We start from the raw sequence: 25940 nt of genomic DNA, 5'->3' as shown, positions 1-25940 counted from the left end.
TCTTTTCCATAGCAGCCAGCCAAGGATCCCACATGCTAGATTTCCCTTTCCTGCCTGGGCAGTCCGTTCAGGAACTCCAGCTACATCATCCAACGCTGCGCTGCAGAAGTTGGTACCGGGACAGCACGCCATTTCATCACCCCTCTGCGCACCAGGAGGGGTCGTGACCACTGGGCAAGGACTGACGTCCTTTCCGGAACCTGGTCCTTTTGTACTTCAGAGAACCCTGCGGGATGAAGGGATTGGGGACAAAGGTTGGTCAAGTGTCCCGGGAGCCTGAAAGGGCTTCACCAAGGCCACTCTTGCCTACGCGGTTTTTTTTTTTTTTTTTTTTTTTTTTTTGTAGAACATAAACACCTTTATTACATGAGCTATGAATGATGGTTTGTTTGCCTTCCCACGCTTTGATTTTCCTCAGCTAGAATCCCAGCTCTTGCTTTCTAGCCCATAGCTCTCTGCTTTGCCGCGCTGCCCTGGTCTAGAGGCAATGCAGGCAAGAAGACGCTTGCCCTGCTGGAACCACTCCTCCAGCAGACCGCTCCTCCAGCAGACCGCTCCTCTAGCAGACTGCTGGTTTGGGCTTCTGTTTCCTTTCATCGTATTTCTTTTGAATTTCCTTTGATAGTTTTCTTGTTTAGCTTGGTTCCCTTCTTGCGGCCCAGGCGCAGTGCATTGTGGGACTCGCACACTGGTGGTGTGGTATGCTGTCAACAAGCAAGCAGTTCTTCACCAGGGTCTTGGCGCGGACCGGCTCCTTACTGGATGCACTGTAGACAGCATCAGTGATCCTTGTTTTGTAAGTATAACACTCAGAGCCCCAGGAAAAGTTCCTCACACCCAATCTTAGGGCTCGGTACTTCTTATTGCCTCCTCGCATTCGGACTGTGCCAATCTTAGCGTTGGAGCAGGTAGTCCCAGCTCACACTTCATACTTGCACTTCTTATGGTAGGGTTTTCTCTTACGTCTGTCTTGTGTTTCTTGTGCCAGTTGTCCCAAGATGTCTATCGCTTGGCACTGGCTGGAAAGAGCCAGATTCGTGTTCCCGTGTTGTCCTATCGCTGTGAAGAGACACCATGACCATGGCAACTCTTGCTAAAGAAAGCATTTAATTGGAGCTAGTTTCAGAGGTTTAGTTCATTATCATCATGGTGGGGAGCATGGCAGCACTGGGGAGCATGGCGGCATGCAGGCAGACAGGGTGCTGGAGAAGTAGCCGAGAGTTTTACATCTGGATCCACAGGCAGCAGGAAGAGAGACACTGGGCCTGGAATGGGCTTTTGAAACCTCAAAACCCACCTCCAGTGACACACTTTCTCCAACAAGGCCACACCTCATAATCCTTTCAAATAGAGCCACCACTTTAGCATTCAATTCTATAAGGGCCATTCTTATTCAAACCACCATAAATTCCTTACTGAAGACCCTCATCAATTGGGGTACACACTCCTGGTCCCTCTTCCCAGAGCTGGGGTGTGTGCATGTGTGTGTATACATGCATTCATGTGCACACAGTCGTGGAAGCCAGAGGTTAGTTACTTCGGTGCTGCTCCTCAGAGTCTGGAACTTTCCAAGTCACCTAGACCAACCGGTTAGCAAGCTCCAGGACCGCCCAGTCCCACGTCCCAATGCTGGGGTTACAGCACACACTACTACGTCCGCTTTTGAAAGTGAAGGTCAAACTTAGGGCCTTGTGCTTCTGTGGCAAGTAGTTTGCTGACTGAGCTCTTTCCCCGAGCAGAACTAAGTCCTCAGAGTAGAGTGGACACTGTCCCAAGAAGCTGGGACCGCGAAACCTGGTGCCACACCCTTCCTACCGCTGAGGTCAGTGACCTGAGGGACTGTTTCAGAAGACAGAAAGATCCAGAGTTTCTCCAAATTACTTTTTAAACCCCAAAGCAGAAATAATCTTTAAAGCCAAGACTTATTATTGCAGAAATAGGTTTTTTTTTCTTTTAAAAAAGAAGATGAGGAGGAAGGTTTTTTGAGAAATGTCTTCATTCCTTTTTTTTCTTTTCTTGAGTTATAAAAATTGTATTTGCCAGGCAGTGGTGGCACAGGCCTTTGATCCCAGTACTCAGGAGACAGAGACAAGTGGATCTCTGAGTTCGAGACCAGCTTGGTCTACAAGTGAGTTCTAAGACAGTCAGGACTGTTACACAGAGAAACTCTGTCTCAAAAAATAAAACAAAACCAAATAAAATTGTCTTTGACATGAATGTAGAAGTGGAAATATTTGGGGAGATGGAATCTCCCAATGAGATCCACCTGCTTCTGCCTCCCAAATGCTAGGTTTACAGGGTGCACCGCCACTGCCGCTGCTGCCTGGCTAACTCCTCCTCCAAACCCTCTCCCAATCTTTTATTCCTTACTTGTAGGCAGTTTCAGGTTGTACCGGCTCTGTGGAGTCAAACCGAAAGATGAAATCCAAACCACTGAAGACGGAACGTGTGGTGAACAGAATATTCTCCCTGGATGGCGGCTTAGCCACAGGCACCCGAAGGTGTGGTGATTTAAGCTCACAGACAGAATGAATCTTGCTAATAAACTGACTTTAAGATAAGAGATACCTGAGCCGGGCGGTGGTGGCGCACGCCTTTAATCCCAGCACTCGGGAGGCAGAGGCAGGCGGATCTCTGTGAGTTCGAGACCAGCCTGGTCTACAAGAGCTAGTTCCAGGACAGGCTCCAAAACCACAGAGAAACCCTGTCTTGAAAAACCAAAAATAAATATAAGATAAGAGATACCTGCAGTTATGGGGGGACCCAGTGAGGTCACAGGGGCCCTTGAAAGCGGAAATACGAATTGGGAAGAAGAGCAGAGACTAACAGAATGCAGGCGTGGAACTTGTTTTGAAGATGCAGGACAGCCTTGTCAGAAATGAAACTTACACTGTGAACTTGTGAAAAATATTTGTAGACCCATAGTGAATACTCATCCTTGTGGTTAAAAGGGAAGGAGGAAAAACTAACCTTATCTTCTAAGACAAGCAGTGGAGTTATCCTTTTGTCCACTAGAGGGCAGAAACCGAACGAAAGTTTCCAATCGGATTTCTTAATTGGCCCTCTACCTACCTCCTGCTTTCATTTTGGTGGACTTAACAAATTGTTGTTTTATGTGAATTTATTTTGCTTTATTTATTGTAACAGGGTCTTACTATGTAGACCTGACTAGCCAAGAACTCACTGTGTAGACCAGGCTGGCCTCAAACTTACAAGGATCCACTTGCCTCTGCCTCCTGAGTGCTGGGATTAAAGGCGTGTATCACCATAAACTGTTCCGAACATGGTGCCTTAAACATTCAGAAAAAATGGCTCAGAAAAAAGCCATTCCTAGGCCGGGCGGTGGTGGCGCACGCCTTTAATCCCAGCACTCGGGAGGCAGAGGCAGGCAGATCTCTGTGAGTTCAAGACCAGCCTGGTCTACAAGAGCTAGTTCCAGAACAGGCTCCAAAACCACAGAGAAACCTTGTCTCAAAAAACCAAAAAAAAAAAAAAAAAAAAAAAAAAGCCATTCCTAAATATCACATGATCTAAATACAACACTTCAAAGTATTTGCCCGAAAGGATTCAAAGGTAAGGGCAACAGAGATATCTGCACACACGTTTATCGTGGCTGTTTTCACACTTATGCAGTTATGGAATTCAATGATGTGCCCGTGGCTGTAACAACGAGTAGATTGCCACTGTCTAGTGCCAGCCCTGCCTCTGTCTTGTCGAGCTGTAGCTGAAGAAGTAAGTATGGAGGACTTTATACCATGACTTGAATAAAGCAGACTGCCCTTGGGGAGAAAGGTGAGAATGAGAGACAGCGGATGTGGGATGCCCCTCTGTAAGCTGTGAATGCCATTGGCTAATAAAGAAGCTGTTTGGGGCCTGTGATAGGGTAGAGAACTAGGCAGGGAAACTAAACTGAATGCTGGGAGAAAGGAGGCAGAGTCAGGAGAAGTCATGTGGCCCCACTGGAGACAGATGCAGGAACTTTACCAGGTAAGCTACAGCCTTGTGACGATACACTGATTAATGGAGATGGGTGAATTTAAGATATGAGTTAGCCATAAATACGCTTAAGCTATTGGCCAAAGAGTATTGCAAATAATATGGTTTCTGTGTGATTATTTCGGGACTGAACAGCTGGGAACAAAACAAGTGGCCTCCTACTATAGAGTACTCTACTATAAAGAAACTGCAGGAAAATGGGTTGATCTAGAGACCATCATTGGTCTCTAGATCATTTATAGCACAATAAACTAACCAAAAAAAAAAAAAAAAAGCAAATATCATGTTTTCCCTCATGTGTGAAGTTTCTGGAGGTTTGAGCAGAGACAGGGAAGTACATGGGAGGGAGGCTGTTAGGGAAGGGGAGGGGACGGTAGGGCAGGAAAGAGTAGTGGAGGGTGCATGTGACCAAAGTGCGTTATATGTATGGACTAAAATATTACAATGACGCCCTTTCTTATGTGTAACTAATATACACTGATAAAACTAATTTCAATGAAAGAAAAAGATAACATATATTGGATGTCAATAAATGCATCTCTTTCAGCCTCCCTGGCTCTGGTGGCCACTGTGCTGTGAACAAGTTTGACTTTACCTCACTGAAGTGGAGTCGCCCAGCGTCGGACTTCAAGACTGGCTTACTATAGTTCACATGATGACTTAATATCCATTCATGTTATAGCACGTAGCAGAATTTCCATCCGGAGTGCAAAGACACTACACTTCCTTCATCCTTTCGTCTGTTACTGCACATTTAGGTCGCTTTCGAGACCATTTCTGCAGTGGCTATGGAAATCTTTTCCAAATCCCATTTCTGTCTGTTTACTTCTACACCCAGATGTGGGATCACAAATCAATTAATTAAAGCTTTATAGGCTGTGCCACCATGAGCACTCTTGGTATTCCAGCCTTCAATCTGACTATAAAAACTAACGGTGGGCCCCGGGAGATGGCTCAGTTGGCAAAGTGCTTGCCACACAAGCATGCAGACCTGTAGGCCTGTAGAATGGTAGAGGGGTGGAGGCACGGGGATTTCTGGGCATTGTAGATGAACCTCTGGGAGTCTAGCTGAGCTACTGGGTTCCAGATTCAAAGGAGTGTGTGTGTGTGTGTGTGTGTGTGAGAGAGAGAGAGAGAGAGAGAGAGAGACAGAGACAGAGACAGAGACAGAGAGAGATCCAGCATCAAAAACTAAGGTGGGGAGCAATTGAGAAAGATAGTTATCATCAGCGTCTGGCCTCCACTTTCAAGGGTGCACGCAGGCTCGCACACACATGTGCGTGTGCACACACACACACGTGCCACATATGCACAGGTGTTATCTCATTGGTGTCATCTGTATTTGGTTAAAGCCGACTGATGAGCGTAAGTGCACAGTCCATTGGTCTCTAGTCTCTTTCCAGTAGCTGTTCACTATCTCTGTGTTACAGTAAGTGGTTTTTGTTTTGCTTTGTTTTGCTGTTTGTTTTTCAACACAGGGCTGCCCTGTGTAGCCCTGGATGTCCTGGAACTCACTATGTAAACCAGGCTGTTTTTTAACTCAGAGATCCTCTTGCCTGTCTCCCATATGCTAGGATTAAAGGCGTGTGCCACCACCACCCAGCGGCTTATAGCAATTTTAAAGACATTGCTACACACATAAACCAGCATTTGTCACATATTTTGAGAGTCTTTATCTGTATTTTGACATTTTTGAAAACCGTGACCAAATTGTTATCTCCACTGCAGAGCAAGGCAACCAAGGAAAAGCTGACTGGCAAAATAGTTACTTTTTATTTTTTTTGAAAAAAATTAAATTAGATATATTCATTTTATTTTATGTGTGAGTGTTTTTGCCTGCATGTACATCTGTGTACATCATATGCGTGCTTGGTGACAGTGGTGGCCAGAAGAGGGTGCCAGATCCTCTGGGACTGGAATTATGTTGGTCCTGAACCACCATGTGGGTGCTGGGAATCAAACATGGGTCCTCTGTAAGACAAACAAGTGGTCTTGACCACTGAGCCATTTCTACAGTCTTTGTACACTTTAAATATGTATTACTCTCATTGGTTAATAAAGAACTGACTGGTTTAGAGCTGGGCAGAAAGAGACTGAGCAGGAGAGCCAGGCTAGGAGGATGCTGGGAGGGAAGAAGGGCCGAGTCTCAGGAGTCATGAACCTTGTGCAGAGGAAGCAGGAGATGAACATGCCATACTGAGATAAGGTACTGAGCCACAAGGTAGATCCAGGATTAAAATATAAGATAATTTAAGTTGTAAGAGCTAGTTAGTAACAAGCCTATGCTATTGGCTGAAAATTTATAATTAATATTAAATCTCTGTGTGATTATTTGAAAGCTGGCTGGCAGGACAGAGCTGACTAGTGGTCTTGATGAAAACCTCTGCCTACATCTGTGTCTATTTGTCCTTCCCTTTATAGCTCCTAGTTTACTTGGGGTCCCTGGAAATATTTTCCTGCCATACATGCAAAATATTTCTGCATTTTATAATTACTTGTAGTATTCTTTGAGATAAAGAACAAAACAAGAATCCATCCTTTTTATTTATTTTTGATCTTATTCATATATTTATTTATCTATTTATTTATTGTGGGGATGGATACTGGACCCAGAACTTCTTGCATGCTAGGCAAACTGACCCTAGACACCGTGGTTGTTTTAAAGACCAGTCTTGACACTGGTGTTGGACAGTCACCTCCTTCCTCCCCCTGACTTGAAATACCATTCTCATGCCACTCACCATCGCCCTATCTGTTTGGGTGGCTGCTCTTCTCTTTCAGTGTTAGCATACCCGTTCTTCCAGTTCCTGTAACTGGTCTGTTTTAAATCTCATCTGTCCACATTCCTAGACCTTTCCCCCCAGACATTTTCTTGTCGTTTTAAGCATCTTTTTTCTTTTCAAGTTTAAAATAAATCACCTCACTTTTGTATTAAAGGGTAGAGAAATTAATGCCACTCAAGGAAGGGAACTTTAAACACTTTGGGCTAAAGGGGTTTGGAAGCTATCAGAAGCGATGCCCCTGACCCTCTGCCCTCCTACTGACTGCATCCTTTTTTTTTTTTTTTTTTTTTTTGGTTTTTCGAGACAGGGTTTCTCTGTAGCTTTGGTGTCTGTCCTGGAACTAGCTCTTGTAGACCAGGCTGGCCTTGAACTCCCAGAGATCCGCCTGCCTCTGCCTCCCGAGTGCTGGGATTAAAGGCTTGCACCACCACCGCCCGGTTGACTGCATCCTTGAAACTAGGGTTCCTCTTTCCCAAGGTGAGTGTAGGAACTGGAAGTCCTTTCCTCAAATGCCAGGGATGAAACCTGGAAAGACGACTCCCTTCCTTCCCCCTGAGCTGTTATTCCAGAAGGTCCTGGCTTAAGCCCCAGCAGAGATAACGCTGCACGGAGAGACCAGGAAGAATCGCAACAGGGGCTTTTCTGGGGTTTTCCACCCTCTGTTACATTAGCTCCTCCAGCCTGGCGTAGTGGCGCCCATCTGCAACCCAGCACTTGGAAGGCAGAGTTGGGAACATCAAGGCCAGCCTCAGCTACTTGGCAAGTTTGAGGCCAACCTAGGCTAAATGAGACCCCGTCTCAACCAAAAACCAGAAACACTGTGCCATGCTAAAGTAGCCACATACCACACACAATTAAAAATACTAATAAAAAACAGTTCTCTGTGTCCTTCCTTGGTCTTCATTTCTGGGGGGGGTTGGGTCATATAAAACTTTGATCAAACAAAATGTATCATGCTGGGCTCTTGCTAGCCATAGCCTTAGCTAATCTCTTGCTATGGTGATAAAATGCCCTAAGGAAAGGAACTTTAAGGGAGAAAGAGTTTATTTTGGCTTACAACTCTGGAGGGATGGAGTCTACTATGACAGGGAAGCCGTGACAGCAGGCAGGGCAGGCTTGATGGTAGGAGCAGAAGGCTGGCTGGCCACATTGCGTCTACATAGGAAGAGGAGAGCCTGAACAGGAAGTGGAGTGGAGCGAGGCTATGAAAACTCAACGCCTGCTTCTGGTGACCCACTTTCTCCACTAAGAATCCACTTCCTAAAGGTTCTACAGTCTTCCTAAACAGTGCCACCTACTGGGGACCAAGGGTTCAAACACTTGAGCCTGTGGAGAAGGTTTCATGTCCAGACCACAACACCTGTCCACCCATCTCATGGAGGAAGCTTTGGTTGGCATCCTCAGGACGGATACAGAGAGGGCTCACCTCTTCCCACCCCTACACAAAGAGTTGGCATGCAATGAGTGCCCAGATTAATAAGTCAGTTCAAAGCACTATCCACAGTAATCAGACCTGAGATGGGTATAATGGGCCTGGGTTGTAGTTCAGCTGTCAAGTACTTACCTAGCATACACAAGACACCAGAACAAAGAATTTTAAAGGACACATTTGAAGGACATGTCTCAAAGGCAATGAGCTGAAGGAAGGTACTAGAGGGGGTCAAGGAGCTACGGGGATGATGTATCCATAGCAACATCGACAGTGTGTTTAGACGAGGCAGCGAGGAAGAGTTAGGTGCACAGAGAAAGCCAGTTTGGGGACTGTTGAGAGCCCAGGGTGGCTGAGAATGTGGGCAGTCCCTCACTAGGCTTTTGGGCCGTGGATGAAAGAGCTGGGTTTCTTCGCCAAGACTGCCAAGACTGCCAAGACTTGGGCAGACTGAGATCTTCTCTCTTCAAGTCCTTCAACCCCCTTCTCAGTTCCCCTAACACAGAGCGGAACATTCTTTAAGCCCACAAGGCTATTCTGTTCCCACATACCCTGTGATCTTCACACACCCCTCCCTGCCCGTCCTCCCTTAGCTGATGGCCTTCTGCAGACTTTATTCTCCCTTTCCCTCCACAGTGGTTATTTTCTGTGCTCAGGAAAATTTCTGCTTAAGTTTGCTTCGCCTGTCTTCCCCTATGATCTCTCTCTCTCCCTGTCTGTCTCTGTCTGTGTGTGCATGTGCGTGCGCACACTCACGCATGCATGTTGTCAGAGTGACTCTCAAATATCAAGCCAGGCCTTCTCTAGTTCAGAACCTACAAACCCTCCCAGCAAAGGCCTCTTCAGGTCTTGGGTATTTCTTCCCTGAAGCCTCTTGGTTCTCTAAGCCTCTTTTTGTTTTGTTATTTTAAGATAGGGTCTCACTGTGTAGCCCCGGCTTGAACTCAGTTCACTTTATAGACCAGGCTGGTCTCAAATGAAAAAAAAAAAAACTCTGCCTGCCTCTGCCTCCCAAGTTCTGGGATTAAAAGCGGGCAACATTATCACCCTCTAAGCCTTTTATTTCCTGCTCCAGGATTGACGTCACTCCTCTCAGTCTCTCTGTCAGATGGTCAGAGGACCCCAAAGCAGTCTGCCCCTTGGGTCCCAGGAAGCCCTCATGGACACAGTCTTTTTTACCTCCATGCTTTCTTTGGTTGTCTGATCTTCATACTCCATCCTGTATGTCAATCTGATACCACAAAGCAATGGAAAGTGTAGTCACGTGGCCCCGTCTTTCAGATTCCCAACATGCTTCTAGAAGATTACTCCCGTTAAACAGGGCACAGTCGCCGCACAAGGGAGCAGGCATCATAGAGGCTGTGGTTTCCCCTGGGGCTGCCCCTTTCTGGAAAGGCCACCCGAGGCACGCGAACCTGCTGGTGTCTGTCAGCTCCCCAGGCAGTCTTGAGAAACCCCTGGTGCCTACGAGTCTCACCCTCACAGAGACCGCGCGGCTATCGCTGGAGTTATTACTATTTCCTCATTGGTGAAACTCAGGTGAGACTTCTCAGGGAAAGGAAGCTTCTCCCAGGGCCTCCTTTGTGGTCTCTTGTTAAATTTGTTGATTTACAGACCGCAATCTGAATAACTTGCGGAAAGCAGGGAAGGGAGACAGAGGAGGAAGGGCACACTGTTCTTGGCTCTGTGCCAGTGACTTCTGCAGCCTGGGGTTCCCACACTCCCCTTCCCTGCGGGCTTTGTACTGTGCAGCTGCCCATACTGTAAAGGGATGGGCCGGGCGCTGCCAGCAGTTTGGCAGATGGCCCTGGCCCCTCTGCAGTGTTAGTCCCTGACACTCCAGGCAGCATGAGGCAACTAGGGGACAAGAACTCTGGCCCCAGGCTGGCTCTGGCTCCTGGTTTCTTGGGAGTCCCTACCTTGAATCCTCCTTTGGGGAGCCCCATCACCGCAACACCTTAGCCCTTACTCCTTTTCGTCTGTTCATGGGTTGTATGGCAGCCATCATCTGGGGAGGCAGCCACTGGCAACTGGCGTACAACCATATCATAGGTGTCTCTGTCACCTGCTCACATTTGGATTTCTGGTTATTGACAGTATCTGACAGCAGCCTGCTGGTTGCTGCAAGCTACCTGCTCCGTACGGATACACTCATTTCTACTCGGTAGTAAAACCTCTCATAGCCTGAGAAGCTTTGGGGGCCTGAGGGAAAGGCTGGTCTCTCACCGATGCTAAGGCCTGATCAGATAGCCCCCTTCCTTTCTGCCAGTTCTGTCTGTCTCCTGGCCTTTCACTGCCTTCCTGCTTTAAAACGGAAGCAAGCAGGAAGCAGCCAACCTCACTGAGCATGTGCCAAGGCTGGCAACATTTGCAACAGGGACGACACTTGACTCAGTGTGGGCTGATACCTAGCCAGCACTGCACTGTAAAATAGAGGGTCATGGGTTCAAGGCCAGCCTGGGCTCCACAGAAAGACGTGAGGTTTTTAAAAGAAGGAAGGGAGAAAGAGAAAAAATAAAGAGCATCTTTTTATTACAAAGGACGCTGTCGGGTGGGGTTTTCACTCAGCAGTAGACTGCTTCCCTCAAATGCACAAGGCCCATGAGGTCCTGGGTTTGGTTCCCAGTACTGCAACAAACAAAACAAAAGATGTTCCTAAAAACTGTCTTGTGACCCAGCTAACCTATAACCACTGACCTAGAAAAGAATTGGGCATGGCTGAGAAAGGAATTTAGGGAAAATGGCTGGTGTTCTGATATACAGAGGGCAGGTGTAAACGTTGCTGCAGGCCAAGGGGATGAGCAGACTCAGGCACAGGACGGGGTGTGGCCACAGAAGTTTCCAGAAGCTCTCGTGGGGGGGGGGGAGGAGAAGCAGATCTGAAGGGATCTGGATGGCTGGAATGATCAGAATGTTAAGCCTGAAGCCTCCTCCCTACGCCCTGCATTGGCTTGGGCCTGGGCCATTACTTGGCCTGTATGAACTGACTGCCCGCTTCTCCTGGTCTTCACTTCACTGGAATGTGGCACAACCTGGACTGGTCTCCCGGTGGCCTCTTCTCGTCACTCAGGGAACTGTTTGCCTAATTCAGCGGCTGCCAAGTGGTCACACTAAGCTTCTCTGGTGGTACTTCATAATTGGCAGGAGTGGGTGAGCTGCCCCAAGTCTTGTCATCCATTGTCAACTTCCTCAGGAATCCCCAGGCTCTTCTGTCAGATGCACTTGCTCGGTGGTCAGAGTAAGAAGTGCTTCGCTGACTGCTGTGAGGGACCAGACCTGTCTTCAAGAAGCCTACAGAGTGGGAGGGGAGAGGCTTGCTCGGGAGCCACTAGAGCCACAGGAGAATGACGGGGAGTCCTCAAATGGTCACACTTGGGACGGTGGATCCAACTCAGCTGAGAAGGGCTGTGAAGTCGTTGCAGGACAGAGAACTCCCAGGCTGAGATTGTTTAGAACAGCAGCCAAAGAAAGGCAGCTTAGTGTTCACATAGACATATGCAAAGCCAGTGGCAACACACATGCAAATGCTCTCAGCAACTTGAGACAGTGGGATCTCACTCAGTTCCCTGATCGGACGGATTACTCTGCACTTGCATGAAATATCAGATGTATACTATTCTTAGCATGGGAACCTGCCTTGCACATTCCAGATGCCCAAGTCACGGACGTCCAAGCTTGTCAGCATTCAGACGCCACACCTAAGAGCAACAGGTGTGTCCTTGTGCCGTTCTTGTTCAGCTGGCTTGATTCTCCACCACAAAAAATCCTCCCAGTGTCTAAGACAAGACCTGCTATACTCCCTTGATTACAGAGTTGCCTCATCCTTTGATGTATACCTTCATCAAACTGTAGTCATCAAAGCCACTGGAGCTCATGGTTCCCCTGCGAAAGATCAAGACAAAGGACTAAGACCCGAGCAGGGAAAGGTCAGACAGAATGGAGGAGGCTGGGGAGAGGACAGGACAGGGTGGGTGACTCTGCAGCCACAAGCAAGATAAGACTTGATGGGCTGAAAGACACTGTGGGAGGCTGAGAGGGGCCTGTTGAAGCCAGATCAACATGGGGGCAGGCATGAGGTTGTAAAGAGAGCAAGCACAGACCGTTCCTGTAGAAGTCTGGCTAAGAAAGGACAGGGAGCAGGAGGGCGTGTTTCTCATGGGTGAGGTTTGAGCGAGATGGAAAGTCTGCTTTTGCTTTAGCTGCTTCTTGGTTGTAGTGCGCCAAAGCCAATGTGACATCCAGTTGATCTGTGGGCAGGGAATCACACAAGTGTCTACCTCTAACAACACCAATGATGACACACATCCCACAGTGTCCACAGGGCAGAGTTTACACCCAAGAGAGTCTGGGCTGAGCAGCAAGGAAGCTGGAGGAGCTTGAGGAAGCTCTGCTGATCAGAGGATGGAAATAGAGAAAGAGGAGAAGAATGGTCAGACACATCTTAGGGCAAATGGAGACTGATTTCAGAAATCTACAAACACCCAAAAGATAAATGGGCTGGGTTTTAAAACTTATGTCAAAATCCTCTAGAGCCCCAAGGTTTCCACAGAGACCAGGGCTTCTGTGGAAAGTTAGGTGGACATGGCCGATGTGACCATACCTGCTTCAGGGGAAGCCAGCTATGGTCACAGCAGCTGACGACTAAAGACAGCAGCAACAGCTATCCCCAGCTACCGGGAAAGAGGCTCTGAAGTCTGACTGGCACATGCTGACTGCAGACAAAGAAAGGGAAGGTAGAAGAAATGGGCATATCTTGTACAGTATAGTCTACTAAGGAGACTTGAGGTTGGTTGCTTTCTTAGTTAAAATATAATGAAATGTCCATGTCTCCAAGAAAGTAGAAATGAGAATCTGAGTTAACTAAAATTAGAACAGAATAAATATAGCTCTTTAAGCTAAAACACTCAGTATATGTGTGTGTGTGTGCGTGTGTGTGTGTGTGTGTGTGTGTGTGTGAGAGAGAGAGAGAGAGAGAGAGAGCGTTTGTGGAGACCAGACATTGACTATTGTTTCTTAGGTTCAGCTTACCTTGTTGATTCTTTGTTTATGTTTTGTTTTGTTTTGTTTGTTTTGGTTTTGAGACAAGGTCTCTCTGCGTAATTCTGGCTGTCAACCAGGCTGGCCTCAAACTCACAGAGATCTGCCTGCCTCAGTCTTCCTCAGCGCTGGGTTGCTGGGATCAAAGGCATCACTAAACCCTACCTACTAGTTTGTTTTGTTTTTGAGACAGGGTCTTTCACCTTTAGCATGCGCTCACCAAGTAGACCAGGCTGGCTAACGAGTCCAGGGGTCTTCCCAGCTCCACCTCTCCAACCTGAAGTCACAAGTGACCCTCTGCACCTGACTTCCTTTTAGAACAGGTTCTGGGACCAAACTCAGGTCCTCATGCCTGAGCTGCAAACATTCTATTGATTGAGCCATCACCCAAGCCATCATAACCTATGTTTCAAAAGAAAAGTTGGGGTTTGTTCTTAACCAAGGCAAAATAAGAGACTATATTTACCCTCCCATAGGAAGCAACCCCCACCCATGAGGCTTGGAGAACGGACAAAACACAGAAAACAATGGTCCTCAGAAGCTTGGACAGAAGCAACAAAAGCACTGACCTTGGGATGAGGGAAGCAAATTATTTCCTCCAGTTCATTCATAGCCCCCAAACCCAGCAGGAAATCCAGAGACTAAAGCTGACTCTAAAATAATTGCTTGTTGTGATCTTTGAAAAATGAAAGATGAGATTATTTTTTTTTTAAAAAAAAAGCAAAGAAATTCAATAACTGTGAATCTGGAATAGACATTTGAGGAAGAAATTAATGAGCATCTGATGAGTCAGAAGAGAATCTCAAATACAGCAGCAAAAGTAACAACCAAGGAACCATGGGAAGGAACCTGAGATGAGAAGTAGTGGAGCAGAAGCCCTATGTCAAGAATTTATAGTTGATTTAAAGTTAGCAGAAACATCAAAGCTCTATGTAAGCATTGGGTGGAGCTCGGCAGCCCACCTGTAATCCCGGTGTTTGGAAGGAGGAGGTGAGGATCCCTGGAATTGTTTTAGTGAGCTCTGGGTTCAGTTTGTGAGACCTTGCCTCAGTGCATAAGATGGAGTGAGGGAAAGTATTGACATGGACCTCGAGTCTGCACATAGGAGCACCTGTGCACGTGGGTGCACCTGAACACACACTGGGAACTTGCGCCACGCACAATGCACACAAAAAGATGTTACTTAAACGTAGGCCAGCAAGATGGCTCAGAAGGCAAAAGCACTTACCGTAAAAACGTGACAACCTGCATCCAGCAGAGGAAGGCAAGAACTGGCTCCTGAATGTTGTTCTCAGACCTCTGACCTCTACAGTGCACCATAGCACGTATGTGCACACACGCAATAATAATAAATCAACAAATAAAAATTTTAAATTAAGCCATTAACTTGAGCTGACTTCTCAGCAGAAACAACAGGATCTGGGAGACAACAGGACGCCTGTAAAAATGGAAACACGAGGTGATGAACACCGTGGACGTGTGCCACAGCAGGTCGGAAGCAGGATTCACGAAGGAGCAGAGAGTATGAGAAGATCTCAGGAAGTGGGAGGGCACTGAGCAGGTGCCTAAGGAAGTTTAGGGAGATGCGAGGAAACCTGCCTATGGCTGGAACACACAAGGGAGTCGACTTGGAGGAGGCAGAGCTTCTGGTATGGAAGGGAGCAGGATGGATGCCCAGATTGGAAAGGAGGCAAAATGGAGAAGGATCTCTCTGCAGGGACAGGCAGTGGGGCACTGAGAGCTTTCGCAGGATTTCCATTTGTTTCTTGATGGATTTCCTAATCAGAGGCAGTCCTGCTTTCCTCATGCAAGCATTGCACAGTCCTGCAAGGTCTTCTTTCTTTACTCACAGTGCTTCGAGCCGTAGACAGACATCAGGTCAGCTGAGACTGGACTTGTGCTCCCTGGAGAGGAAGTATTATTAAGTTGCCAATTTGAAGGAATCCAATCACAGGAACCTCATTTCCACTTTCACTTGTGCCTCTGGGGCAGGCGCAAGACTTCCAGAGAGAAGGGAAAGCCAGTTAGTTCCCCTTCAGATCCCTTCCACAGGCTGACCTTTAATTCTCTCTCTAAGCATGAGTTCTGTTCATCACAGCCCCTCCACTGTCTCCATGAGGGATGATGTTCCTCATGCATCCACACACTGGCATCAGCAGCCACCCCTGAGCCTCATCACTGAGGGGCCCTTCAGTTGTTTGCTCCTCGGCAGTACTGCCCTGATGTGTCTGCTATCCACCCTTACGTAATTTATGAGTCTTTTAAAAAAAAAAAAATCCATGGTGTTCTTTAGAGGGTGTTTCATGTTATATCAACAGCATTGTGCTTTTAGATCCTGTAATCGGGCCCACTCGACGGAAACCCATATTGCCAATCTTATCACTATTAGTTTCTTTAGAATTCTCAGCTTTAGCATTTGGTGATTTAACATTTCAGTCATAAACTGGGCAGTGGTGCATGCGTATAATCCCAGCAACTAAGAAGCTGAGGCAGAGAATCATTGTGAGTTTGAGGACAGCTTAGGCTATCTAGTGACTATAAGGCAAGCCAGGGCTGCTTAGTGAGACATTATCTCAAAACTAAAAAAAGTACAATGGTCAGAGAGACCCCAGAGGCCTCCAAACCCATACAGACCTTCCGCCATTGCTCTTGGCTCCCACCTGAACTAGACGGGAAAGACGTTTGTGGAAAACTCTGCAGACTTTTATCACAGGACAGAGAAAATAAGCAGAAACAAGCTAGAGGCTTCTCTCTCGCCTACTGCCTAGTATTCACAGTATCAGAAGGTGGTGTATAGGATGCTATGGGGGAAAATATCATTAACAGCCTCACCCAGCTGCAAATCCTGCAGCTACTGTACCAAGCTGCCAGGCCCACTGTATGGTTTGGTGCAGTAGTGGCACGATTGTTATGGGAGTAAACAAATGCTTTACGACTGCATCTCAGCTCCACTCCACAGGAGGAAACTCATGCTTAATTCTATTAGAATGGTCTTGAGCCTGTGGTTGGGAGGTCATGGGCCCTGGGGAGATCTAATACTATTGCTTTGTTAAATAGTCATGGTACCAAACTGCCTTCTAAATATTCCTGTTTATATCCATAGATCAGTGCTACACAGCCTTCATCAGAAAAATTCCTTATTGCAGGGGATGATGCTTAATACAGAAACCTGCAACTGGCCAGAATGTCAACAATAAGTAGTGGTGGAATGTTCATCACTAAATGGTACATCTATGTGACCTTCCCCAAGGCTCAGGGTGTAAAGAATATAAAAGTCAGGGGATGAGGAGATCTTCTGGACGTGATATAGCCATTGCTCATTGCACCTCACCCCACTGGGGCCATCCACACAAGACCTGCACGGGACTGCACCTCATCACTACTTCACCATGAACAGAGAGATGCGAATTCCTGCCCCACCCTCAAGGATCTATTAGCAACTGATGTTTTTTTGGGGGTTGTGGGGGCAGCCTGGCAGTGGTGGGGAGGTCATTTTCTTCACTGGTGTAGCCACTATCATGTTCCCTATGCTGTAAATACAATTAGCGGATCATATACAAAAGGAAGATGGGAAAGTGGGAGAGGGACCTGCTGGGAAGAAAGGTCTCAGTGTGGAAAGAAGGAGATGAGAGTAAGGGATGAATGAATAAACTTCATATAAAGATAAGAAACTCTCAAACATGTTTAAAAAGCAAGAAAACAAGCAAAATACATATAAGCCTAAACAAAAGGCTTTCTTGCTATAAATTTGATAAGTGCTCTTTTTTCTGATGGCTGTATGTAATAAGAAAGGAGTCCACAAAAGGACACCAGACCCATGGGTGTAAACATCCATTTAGTTGAAGTAGACAGTGACGGGTGTTTCTACAACAACAGCCACACCACTCCACATCCCTATTGTCAACATAGGAAGCCTCCAGTTTTACAAGCTGACCATTGGATATTGCCCAGCTTTCAGCATGAGTCAGTATTACAGGTGCATTTCTAACTACTTGGGTTCTCTTTTGTCCATTGCCCATTTTCCTAAGGAGCATCTTAACTTTTTTTCTTGTTCTATAAAACATCCCTGTATGTCTTAGAACACTACTGTTGCATACCGTGAACAGTTATAAAACTGTGCTTGTTCATGTAAACGTGGCAAACGCTGCCGCCAGCAGATTAGTTCTGGAAATGTGGACGATGTGGCTGAGGAACTGGGTTTTTAAATAATGTTTAATTTTCAGCAGTTTAAATGTAGACGTAGCTAGCAATAGGTGTCTAGCTGCTGTCATGTTGGGCAGCTCAGGGTCTATATATTGATCCTTTGTCAGGTTTTAGTCATTGTAAAGATCTTCACCCCAAATATCTTCTGTCAACTGTCCAGTGACTTGTATACTGGATCTTCTGGAGAGCAGAGACCCTTAACTTTGAACTTGACTCTTGCTTCATAATTGGCATTTTAGGGGTCATTGTTTTCTCTAGAATGGACTCTCTACCAAGTTCATGTGACCAGACTGCTCCCCAGCAGGCTGATGGAGTGGCTTAGTGGGTGAGTGTAAGAACAGCACAACGATGAGGACCTAAACTTAGCTCCCCAGCACCCACATAAAAACTGGGTGTGTGGGGGGTGGCTGGAGAGATGGCTCAGAGGTTAAGAGCATTGCCTGCTCTTGCAAAGGTCCTGAGTTCAATTCCCAGCAACCACATGGTGGCTCACAACCATCTGTAATGGGGTCTGGTGCCCTCTTCTGGCCTGCAGGCATACACACAGACAGAATATTGTATACATAATAAATAAATAAATATTAAAAGCCACGGACGCCTGTAGCACCAGTGCCGGAGGACAGAGACAGAGAGATTTCTGAGATCCTGCCTCTCAGCAGAGCTAAAATATAGTGAACTCTGGATTCAGCAAGAGACCCTGTCTCAGGGGCAGAGCATGACAGAGAAGGACCCCAATGCCATCTGGCCTCTGAACACACACAAATGGGTGCACAGGCACAAATGGGTGAGCGTGCTCATACACACACATGCTCATAACTTATCCAAATCTTCTTTGATTATTTTTTAAGCATTGCCTTCAATTTTTAGTTCTTTAATCTGATCAATGTTCCTGTTTATACATAGTCTCAAGCAAAACTTACTTCATTTTTATCCAGATGGAAGGCAGTCTTCTCAACACTGCTTATGAAACAATGCCTGCCTGCCTTCCAGGGGGTGGGAGCATTTTAGCAAAGTCGTAAAGCTCCAGTCATACCAAGGCCCATTTTGGTCTGTCTCCATTTGCCTGCTCCTGTGCGGGTCACCCTGCATTGACACCACTCTTCCGGAGCGTTTATAGGTAATTGTTAGGACAGCTTGCCCTTCTTTGCTTCGTTATCAAATTGGCTCAGCTGTCCGGCAATAGATAATTATACCCGTCTTACCGCACACATCTTTACACTGAAGTTGCATTTTTTTTTAATAGGTGGCATTTAAGCAAGTGCTGCTTTTTAAACCCCACCGATAACCTGCGCACTCTCACTGACCGTGACTATGGATGCAGTTGTGTTGAAAGCTTTCATCCTGACACTTACTTACTGTGTGTATTTTGCTTTTTGTTTCTCGGCCCTCCTTTTCTGCTTTATTTGCTGCTGATTATATTTTATGACCCCATCTTATCTCATTTGTTGCTTCATTGGCGGTCACTCTTCATCATATTATTTCTGTCTTGCTTTAGGGTTACAGTATTCATCTTTAATGAACCAAATTATGTTATATTACCCATATATATTGCAAGAGTCTTACAAGAGTGTGTTCCCATCTCTCCCCTCCAGGCCTTTGTAGCATTGTGGTCATTTGTTTTACCTCTAAATCCAACAACATATGGTTATTGTTTTTGCTTTAAGCAGCCCATTATCTTCATGTGAGATTTAAAAAATAAAAACCATCTTTCTACATCCTCCTGGAATTGTTATTCCTAACTCATTTCTATGAGGACATCTAACTCTCTGTCGGATGTCATTGTGCTGTCTGCAGGACTTCTCTCAAATGCTTCTTGTAATATGAGTTTTCTGGTGATGGATTCCTTCTATTTTTGTTTGAAAAACAGCTTTACTTTGTCTTCTGTTTTGAAAGACAGTTTGTTGAACAAGGATCTTTAGATTGACTGATGTTAATACCTCTGTACATTAAAGATATTGATTCATGGTTTTTTTTTTTTTTTTTTTGCTTACATTGTTTCAAGAAAGGAGTCTGTTGTTCATGTCTGTGTGTGTTCATATGTAAGACTCCCCCAGAGACAGACAGAATACCTAAGATGTTTGTGACTGGGCCTCTTGATACAGACCCAAGTCAGGCCTCCCCAGTTTTCCCTGCCTCCCCTTCCATCCTGTCCTCCGAGACCATCTTTATTCCTTTGCGACTCCCTGGCAAACTACAGTGCAGCTCAGCACAGCCATCCTTGGCTAGGACCCAGATTGGGCAACCAAAGAACCAGAGAACACTCACCTAAAAAGGCAAGACCAGATTTCTATACCTAGAAACACTTAAAATGTCATAACTCCAGATGCTTAGATCCCAGTGCAAAAACAAACGTGAACAACCAAGACAAGGTCCCTCCTCTGGGATGGAGGAAGCTCAGCGCAGCAGGAGAAAACAGATTAACTGGTCCAGAAGGCAAGGACTTCACAATTGCAATTATAAAGAGGATAAGAATAAACACTTTCAGGAAGATCATGAAATACAAAGAGTTGAATTAAATAATGAAGACAATTCAAGATATGAAAGTTGAATTTAACAATGAATAGAATTACTAAAGAAAACCCAAATTGAAGTAAAGCTGAAAATAAAAACTTTAGAAAGTCAAAAAAAAAAAAAAAAAAAAAAAAAACCTCCAAGGTAAGCCTCACCAAGCGATTAAAGATCAGGAAGAGAGGATTTTAGGTCTTGAAAATGAAGTAGAAAAGACAGATATCTCAATCAAATACAAACCTAAATCTCAAAATCTCCAAGGAATCTATCACACTGTAAAAAGTCCAAACCTACAAATAATAGGTATAGAGGAAAGAGAATAAAACCAGGTCAAAGGCACAGAAAATATTTTTAACAAAGTATTTTTATAAATGATACAGAAGGCTTACAGAACATCAAATAGGCAGAACCAGAAAAGAAATTCTCCATGATACATAATAATCAAAACACTAAATGAACAGAACAAACAATGGGTATTAAAATCTGGAAGGGAAAAAGACCAAGTCATATATAAAGCAGGTCCCTTAGAATAACAGCTGGCTTTTCATTGTTGACTTTGGAAGTCAGAAAGGCCTAGATGGATGTTCCCCAAGGTCTGAGAGGCCACAGATGCCAGCCCAAACTACCATACCCAGCAACTGAGAGAGGAAGAGAAACATTTCATGTTAAAAACAAATTTCTGTACAGCAATCCAACTCTAGAAAAGGTACTAGAAGAAAAATTTCAGTCTGAAGAGAAGGTTCACTACCCCTAAAATGACACAAGGAATAAGTAATCTCAGACCTAATCAAAGTGGGGACCCGTACCACCACAACAAAATAACAGGGATTGATAGGCATGACTATTGAATAATCTCAGACCTAATCAAAGTGGGGACCCGTACCACCACAACAAAATAACAGGGATTGATAGGCATGACTATTGAATAATCTCAGACCTAATCAAAGTGGGGACCCGTACCACCACAACAAAATAACAGGGATTGATAGGCATGACTATTGAATAATCTCAGACCTAATCAAAGTGGGGACCCGTACCACCACAACAAAATAACAGGGATTGATAGGCATGACTATTGAATAATCTCAGACCTAATCAAAGTGGGGACCCGTACCACCACAACAAAATAACAGGGATTGATAGGCATGACTATTGAATAATCTCAGACCTAATCAAAGTGGGGACCCGTACCACCACAACAAAATAACAGGGATTGATAGGCATGACTATTGAATAATCTCAGACCTAATCAAAGTGGGGACCCGTACCACCACAACAAAATAACAGGGATTGATAGGCATGACTATTGAATAATCTCAGACCTAATCAAAGTGGGAACCCGTACCACCACAACAAAATAACAGGGATTGATAGGCATGACTATTGCTAACTCACAACATTAATGGTCCCAAATCTCCAATAAGAAGACATAGACTAACAGATTGGATTAAAAAATAGGATCCAAGTCCCATCAGTGGTGTGGGACAATCATCTATATTCTGTCAATTATGTTTTAAATAAATGCTGATTGACCAGTAGCCAGGGAGGGAGTATAGGCAGAACAACCAGACAGGAAGTAGAGGTGGGTCAATGAGAACAGGAGAATTCTGGGAAGGAGGAAGTCTATTACTCCCTAGTCCTGTCCCAACCACAGAAGAAGGAAGATGTGATTGCCCCACTGAAAAAGGTACGGAATCATGTGGCTAACATAGATAAGAATAATGGGTTAATATAAGTTATAAGAGTTAATAAGAAGCCTGAGCTAATGGGCCAATGAGTTTATAACTAATGAAGACTTCTGTGTGATTCTTTGGGACCTAACAACTGTGGGAACTGGGCAGGACAGAAACCTCAGTCAACACATCAGGTCCTGGTAGGCCTGGACAGGTGGAGTACACTCAACATGCCCAATGGGCACCATTATGCTCAACAACTACATGGTGGAGAAATGGGAAGAAAGAGAGGTGGAGAGGTGCATGTTCTGTGGAGAGAGGAGTAACTGAGGAAGCAAAGGGGGCGAGGAAGGGGCTGATGTGGGCGGTCTGTGTTGCCACCCAGGACCATAGTGACATCTGTGCCCAGGCTGCTGCTGAGGACCACATATGGGTGTGTGATCCTACTGCAGCCAGGGTCTGTGCTGATGTCCATGGCCTATGTTGCCACCAAAGGTCACATGGATGCCCGGGGCCACCACCTGTGGTCATGTTGGTGTCCAAAGGCCATGCCACTGCAGAGGTCATGCTGACCTGAGTGGCCTGGGCTGCCACCCGGGGCCATGGCGACATCAGCCCTGAGCTGCTGACAAAGGAGATGTCTGGGTCTGTGGCCCTGCCAAAGCCGTGGTCTGTGTTGATGTCCATGGCTCCTGTTACCATCAAAGTCTATGCGGATGCTTGGAGTCTGGACTGTCACCTGTGGCCATGTTGGTGTCTAAGAGCCTGCCACTGTTGGGGCCATGCAGATCTGGGTAACCAGTGCTGCCACCTAGGGCCATGGTATCCAGTGCTGAAATGCTAAGGGTCATGTCTGGGTCCATGGCCCTACCACAGCCAGGGTCTGCATCGATGTCTGTGTCTCCTGCTACCATCAAAGGTCATGCAGATGCCTGGGGAATGGGCTGCCACCTGAGGCCATGTTGGTGTCGGAGGGTCATACTGTCACCTGGGCCATACTGATCTGAGTGACTCGCACTGCCGCCGAGAACCATGGTGACATCCAACTGAAAAACCAAAAAGAAAAGGATAACCTGTTTTGAAATAGAAGCAGTAATTTTTCCAAGCAGGGACTGGTTAAGAGCACATACTGCTGTCCTGTCGGGTCTGGAGTTCAAGTCCCAAAACTGTAGCTCACAGCTGTCTATAACTCCAGTTCCATGGAATCTGATGTCCTGATTTACCAAACATGGACACCAATGTCATACATGCTTACACACATGCAAGATAAATACTCATACATATAAAATAAAGATAATAAATTTTAAAAATCTTCTACCCAATAATAGCCCAATAATCATTCCAATACCAAAAAGACCCAACAATAACAATAAAAAAGAAAAATATAGACCAATATCCCTTATAAGTGGAAAATTTTCCCAATAAAATACTCACAAATCTAATTCAAGAACATATCAAAAACATTATCATCATAATCAAGTTGGCTTCATCCCAGTGATGCAGGGTTAGCTCAACATACATAAATTAATAAATGTAATCCACCACATAAACAGACTTAAAGACAAAAACCACACAATTATCTTGTTATATGCGGAAAAGGCCTTTGACAAAATCCAGCATCCTTTCATGATAAAAGTCCTAGAGAGACTAAGGATATATGGGACATAATGAAGACGCTTTGCAGCAAACCCACAGCCAATATCCACCCAGAGAAAACACTCCACCATCTCCACTAAAATCAGGAACAGGACAAGGATGGCCACTCTCTCCAAACTTCCTCAATATAGTCCTTGATTCTTAGGTAGAGCAATGAGACATCAGAAGAAGATCAAGGGGATACAGGCAGGAAAGGAAGAAATCAAAGAATCTTTATTTGCAGATCATATGATTTTACACACAAAAGAGTCTCCAGTTTCCGTTAGGAAACTTCTATAGCTGTTAAACATTTCCAGCAAAGCATCAGGATACACAACACAAAGAGTAAATACTAAAAGAGAAATCAGGGAAACAGTACTTGATCACAATAGCCTCAAAAAGTTTCCTTGTCATAACTCTAACCAAGCAAGTAAAAAAAAAAAATTGAACAAGATGCTAGAAGATAGGTAGGATTCATTTTGTGAAAATGGCCATCCTGTCTAAAGCAATCTACAGATTCAGTACAAACCCCATCAAAACTCCAACACGATTCTTCACAAATCTTGAAAGGATAATTTTGTTTCACATGAAAATACAAAATATCTAGACTAGCTAAAACAATCCTGAATAATAAAAACAGTTGGGGGTATCACCATTTCAGATTTCCATCCTATTACTGAGCTATAGCAGTAAAAACAGCATGATACTGGCATAAAAACACACGCACGGATCTACGGGATCAAATAATAACCCAGATATAATTCCATCCATCTATGATATTTGACAAAGAAGCCAAAATTTTACACTGGAAAAAAAAAAACAGCTTCTTCAACAAATGGTGTTGGTCAAACTGAACGGCCGCATGTAGAAGAATGTCAATCAATCCACAACTGTCATTCTGCACAAAATTCAACCTCAGATGGATCAAGGACCTCAGCATAAGGCCAGATACCCTGACTGATAGAAAAGAAAGTGGGGAATAGTCTTGAACTCATTAGCACAAGACAGGACTTTCTAAACAGAACACCATTAGCACAGGCACCAAGACCAACAATCAGTGTATGGAATGTCTCAAAGCTAAAAAACTTCTGTACGACAAAGGACACCTTCATTTGAGCAAAGCAGCAGCCTACAGGGTGGGAAAATCTTTATCAATTATGCATCTGATAGAGGGTTAGTTTCTAGAACATATATAAAGAAGAAGACAACGCAGAAAAAAACCCCTGAGCATCAAGAAAGCAAACAACCCAATATATAAAAGAATGTGGTGCAGAACTAAACAAAGTTCTCAAAAGATGAAACATGAATGGCTGGGAAACACTTGTAAAACGTTCAACAACTTCAGAAATCAAGGAAATGCAAATTAGAACTGCTTCGAGATTTCATCTTACCCCGGAACGACTAAGCTCAATGACGGAAATGACAGCACCTGCTGGGGAAGTTTCGGGGAGGGGACCACTTTTCACTGCTGGCGGGGGTGCATACTGGTACAGATACTATGGAGATGAGTGAGGAGGTTCCTCAAAAAGTTGAAAAACAAGAAAATTCAGCTATACCACTCATAGGCAAATACCCAAAAGTCTCCACATGTCACTACAGACATATTCCTTGCTTCTCTTTTCACAACAGCCAGAAATTGGAAACAGCCTAGATGTCCATCAGCTGATGGATAACAAAAATGTGGTATATTTACTCAATGCAATATTATTCAGTTGTTAAAAAATGGAACTTACATATAAATGGATAGAGCTAGAAACAGTCATCCTGAGTGAAGTAATCCAGACCCCAAAGATGAATATTTCATGTATTACTTTTAAGGTTTAGGTATCTGTGCTTCAATCAGAATAACCACTGAGATTAGGTAGCTGATAAAGGACCAGGTGTGGGGGGGGGGGTGGAGGAAGAATCTTCCAAGCAAGGGGAAAGAATATAGCACTATGAAGAGACTAAGAAGAAACTCAAATGTCAATATTAAATAAGGAAGTGGATGGGTGCGAAGAATAAAGGAAAGAACATGGGGAAAGCAATCAATACTAAAGACCTTTGGAACGCATATGGAAGCCAGGCATGGTGGTTATGACTTTCATCCAAGCATTTGTAGGCTGAGGTGGGTGAGATCTCTGCGAGCTCAAGGCCAGCCTGGTCTGTGTAGTGAGTTCCTGTCTCGAAAACAAACAAACAAAGAGGAAGGAAGGAATGAAGGAAGGAAGGAAGGAAGGAAGGAAGGAAGGAAGGAAGGAAGGAAGGAAGGAAGGAAGGAAGGGACCCATATGGAAACCTACTACTGTAGGAGTTTTCTAAAATACAAACTTATAAGAAACAAAGTTAAATGGAGCCATCATATAAAGGGGAGGGGGAATGTATCTTTGGACATCTTACACCACCAAGTAAATTTCTTATGTCATCAAAAAGCGTGGAGAAACAAGCTGGTGCCCAAATGGAAGCTTCATTCATAGTGACTAGCTTTCATGTTGCTAGGAGGTACTGTACACACTACCAGAAGAGAAAGGTAATCATCAATATCACCCAGCTGCAAACACTTCAACCTACAACAGTGAATGGCCTGCAAGATGCATCGGCGCAATAGTGGCACAAATGCTGTGGGAGTAACCAACCTTCGGCTTAGATTTAAGGCCCACTCCTTATCATGATATCCATGCCTAACACTGCTACTAA

General features: G+C 45.1%; 1 pseudogene; it reads right to left on the bottom strand.

Moving 5' to 3' along the window:
* Nucleotides 1–80: 80 nt before the first annotated feature.
* LOC130886533 (40S ribosomal protein S8-like) lies at nucleotides 81–22316 on the bottom strand (annotated as a pseudogene).
* Between the last annotated feature and the right edge of the window lie 3624 nt (nucleotides 22317–25940).

Source organism: Chionomys nivalis, chromosome 14 (genome assembly GCF_950005125.1).
Source record: "Chionomys nivalis chromosome 14, mChiNiv1.1, whole genome shotgun sequence".
Taxonomy (NCBI): domain Eukaryota; kingdom Metazoa; phylum Chordata; class Mammalia; order Rodentia; family Cricetidae; genus Chionomys; species Chionomys nivalis.
The sequence above is the reverse complement of the archived record's forward strand: the minus strand, read 5'-3'. Positions and strand labels throughout refer to the sequence as shown.